At 33.8% G+C, this 4,539-nt stretch overlaps 1 long non-coding RNA gene across 1 annotated transcript in view; it reads left to right on the forward strand.

Moving 5' to 3' along the window:
• LOC134799485 (uncharacterized) overlaps window positions 1-4,539 on the forward strand; it is a 386,600-nt gene that overhangs the window by 219,175 nt on the left and 162,886 nt on the right. The window contains exon 2 of the long non-coding RNA XR_010145417.1: window positions 1,780-1,964. This is a non-coding gene — a long non-coding RNA (uncharacterized LOC134799485). The remainder of the gene's footprint in view (window positions 1-1,779; window positions 1,965-4,539) is intronic.

Below are 4,539 nucleotides of genomic sequence, written 5' to 3' on the forward strand. Positions count from 1 at the left end.
ACAATCTTAAACAATAAACATCACATAAGTTAGTAGGTACCACTAAGCCGCCAATTTCCACATACCTATTATTTATTTAACACATCCGCCATAAAGATATGCACGTATTTCTTTAATCGAGGAGACCTGGGTCAGACGTCGTAACAATCGAAGAAAAATATTCTACGGCTGTAATAATAACCGATATTACAGCCGTAGAATACAGGGTGGCCAAAAAATAAGTGCATTCCCGTTGCAAGGGAGGTTTTGGGATTATACTGAGCAACTTTTACTATGGGACCCAGCCCGAAATCGCGAAAAAAAAATGTACCCTCCCATAGAAAATGGACTAGCCAAAATGTTATGAAACAGTCAAATTTTTTTTTCGCGATTTCGGGGTTGATCCTGTAGTAAAAGTTGCTCAGTAGGTATAATCCCAAAACCTCCCTGGCAACGGGAATGCACTTATTTTATAGCCTTCTACTATTTTAAATTTTATCAGGTCAAAGACATACGACTGGCATAATCTTATTAACTTATACAATTACTTCGGCATTACTCGCTTAAATAAATAGGTTTTAAATTAAAATATTTAAAGCTCTTACCTTAAAGTCTCTTTGGAAAAATATCTAACCAATTTTAAAGGTTTTAATCTTGCTAAATTAAAAATCATTATAATCTCACGAGCTGAACTGTGAATGTGATCTCTATAACCATTGACGAATATTGTTGATTGAACGTTTGACCAAACTATTAAACTTTAATAGAGAGATAAACAATTTACTACAAATATTGTTTTGTTTTTACATCATTGTAATAAGTTCTTACATTTTAAGATGTTTACTTTAAACAGATAAATTAATAAGTTAACGATCTGGTCATTACAATTATGCACTGCTTAATGATGTGTTTCTAAAAATATTCTACATACTGTTCCAAGTAACTACGAGTATTAATTTATTTAAAATGAAAAGTAAAATACGATGATGATGAAGGTACACAAATGTAGCTAGGTACCCCATCATGGAATAAATAGCATTGAGAGAGCAGTTCTCATTTTAAAACGACAAAGTTCTAAACTCGTATGATATGTTGAACTGAAGTTTGCGGACTTGTAATTATAGAGATTACCGCGTATTGGTATTAGTCTCACAATTTTTACCTGTGAATTACAGTTACTACCTGTGTAAGTAGGTAGGTATATATGGTCGGTATGGATACTTCAAACCGATCGAATTAAGTAAATGAAAGTTTATTCGAATGTTTTTTCCTTTTTATGCTTGAAACACATTTTTTTAATGGGCGTTAGTTCTAAGTGATCCTGAACATTACTTAACTTACAAATAGTAGCACCATAGACGTAACCGAACGTTCATGGCGTATTATGTAATTCAGCTCAAAGGCATGTGCCGCTGTGGGCTACTAGTTGAGTTGACTACTAAGTTAATCCATATTGTGCCTTTATTATAACCCGAGGTGCGATAAGTTAGCCAATTTATATTCACTATTATAAATACAACAGTTGAATGCCTCTTTGAATTATTTTGTTTGCAATCATTTTTTTCCTTAGAACGAAATTACGCAAAAAAGCTGTAAAGCAATCGGTCCTTAACCTCCCGTTTTTTCTGCACTGTAATTTGTTGTAATATGTATTACATAAATATCAAAAAATTATTCTCGTCTATTAACTATTAGGCGTAACGAGGCATAGACACCAGTTTAATTATTTAAAATAAATAAATAAATATTATAGGACATTTTGACGCAAATTGACTAAGCCCCACGGTAAGCTCAAGAAAGCTTGTGTTGTGGGTACTCAGACAACGATATATATAATATATAAATACTTAAATACATAGAAAACACCCATGACTCAGGAACAAATATCTGTATCATCATACAAATAAATGCCCTTACCAGGATTCGAACCCGGGACCATCGGCTTCATAGGCAGGGTCACTACCCACTAGGCCAGACCGGTTGTCGTATTTTAATTTTACCGATTAATGTTCTTATAAGATACTAATACCTACCTATTCAATTGGATATAGGTATTTAAATTGCTGAATTATTGATACAAAATACAAATACCAAGACCGTAAATACCTACTAGGTAAGCTAAATAAAGCATATTAATATTTATGTGATATAGTATAAATTTCTAAATATCAATTACAATTTTTAACAAACTCAATACGTTGTGTGAACAAACTTATCCGTGATAGGTGCCGTAATTACTTTCAAAAGTAATAAAAAATGAGGGTATATATAAATAAAACTGACTTACCTTACAACAGCGTCAACATCCTCCTCCGTCTTCCACATCGTTTAAGGTTACTTTTATATTTTTCAAATGCAACCGTAATGTTAGAAAAAGTAAAACAACAACATACAAGGTGTTAATATGCAAGTTTGAGAGCGTCGTCCGCCGGCGGACGATTGATCGCCTATATTACTCTTATGGTAATTTATACCAAACTGGTTCCGACGGAGGCCTTAACGTGGACGCGGCATTTGTGTAAATGAGGAATCACTAATGAGTTTGTATGACAAATCGAAAACAGTTGAGTGATACAAATTACGATTGTAATTTTATTTTCACATCACCTATTCGGAAAAGGGCTTTTTCTTCCCTGCTAGGAGGGATCAAAGTGGCACTTTTCTTCCCTGCTAGGAGGGATCAAAGTAACACTTTTCTGTTCTAGCACACTGTTTTTCGTATTTTAGCACATTATTGTTTTAGCTTAAATAATCTGTTTAAGCATCAGATTGTGTTAACACTAAGATTTTTTTATGTTCCTCATAGTTGATGTGAAAAGCAGAATGTGTCACACGGTATCAAAATTATTTCGTTTTGGGCGTTAACACTTGAATCCCTCATTACGCTCAGGATTCTACTTTAGAATCCCTCACTACGTTCGGGATTCTATTGTAGAATCCATCGCTTCATTCAGCATTCAATGTACGCCCTTGACGGAAATATATCATTTTGATCCCTTGTAACACAAACTACTATTGGTATTCATAAATTGTTTTTTTTTCATACTGCAGATGTGATGAGGTTTTCGAGGATGCGGGGATATTGTGATATTGTATATATATTTCATTGGGACTCTGCAGCCTATACGTATTAGCTGGTATTAGGGATTATAACGCATGGAGTGTCATTAGATTGGTTTTAATTGTGGGAGGAATATGAGCTCTAACATTTATGCTACTAAAAGGTAAATTAATTGCCTTTAGTTTGTGCTTGATAGAATATAATACTTTTTCAATAAATTATTTTTTTCATTGTTATAGTAGATAAGAAATATTTAAGATTTTATTCGATAGATCTATAACGAAAAGCAGGTTACTCTGAGTACTACTGTGAAATAATATTGACATAACATAACTTTCACGATTATTAAACATTATCAAACTACACAACGGGACTTATATAATCGCGTATTTAAGTTTTAAGATTTACCTCCGACCACGAGACCTCCGTGGTCTTCTCTGAGACCACGGGGACAACGCCGTCCTCGAAACGTCGGAGGTAAATCTTAAAACTTAAATACGCGATTAAGTCCCGTTGTGTAGTTTGATAATGCATAAAATAACTGTTGTTAATTTAACAAACCACCTGCTGAATTGTAAAATGTGTACAATTCAATGCCGTAACTTTAACAACAGGTCCGATGTCTTAAGTAAATATTTAGTTACAAAAAGCTACCCAGTCCTAATTCTCGTAAATCCCACAGAGCATATCCATATTGTTCAATCGTGAGTGAAATCTCTCTATCAAGGTGAGGAATAACAGTAACCCATTGCTAGACTTTATGTCGTCGTAATAAGGTATACATAAGGCCAGTCAACTGTGTCAATCATGGCACCCATGACACTAACTAGTTTCAGGAGGTTTGCGGGCCATTGATAACAATCCACATATTTTTATACCCATTTATTATATAATCTTAGTCTTATACAATTAACATGAAGATATGTCGTATGTTCACATACATGTCACAACAATTGATACATACTAGTAACTAGTAATCGTAATCTAACTTATTACTTAGAGGTTTGGTAAATTCGCCATTCAGCTCCTTAATCATCACAATAAGCTTCATACAAGTAATTAAAACTAAACATTTTTGAGAATAAAACTATACTGATAGTAATAACAACAAACAAAACAAGTGTTAGTCATAAAAATAAACAAGTAATCTATTAACTGAAATGATGGATGATATTACGAGTACTATACAGTATACATAATTAATACGAGTATACTATGGATCAGCGAACTTTTAAAGATTATTTTGGAATGATGTAAGGTAAAATGTGGTAGGAAGACCATAGTTTATTTGTTCGGGGCAAAACGAACACTGACGATTCCATAGGTGTTAATACACAAAATTCAATGGGGTTGGCAACTGTCAAAGGTTTGCCTAGATGGCGCCATCATAGCTTGCCCCTTTTTCTATGAGATTTGGCTTAAAGAGCCTGGCATCCAGGGTATTAAAAAAACAAAAATTTGACACAATTCTAGGGATTGACGGGGCAAGCTATGATGGC

Source organism: Cydia splendana, chromosome 18 (assembly GCF_910591565.1).
Source record: "Cydia splendana chromosome 18, ilCydSple1.2, whole genome shotgun sequence".
NCBI classification, from domain to species: domain Eukaryota; kingdom Metazoa; phylum Arthropoda; class Insecta; order Lepidoptera; family Tortricidae; genus Cydia; species Cydia splendana.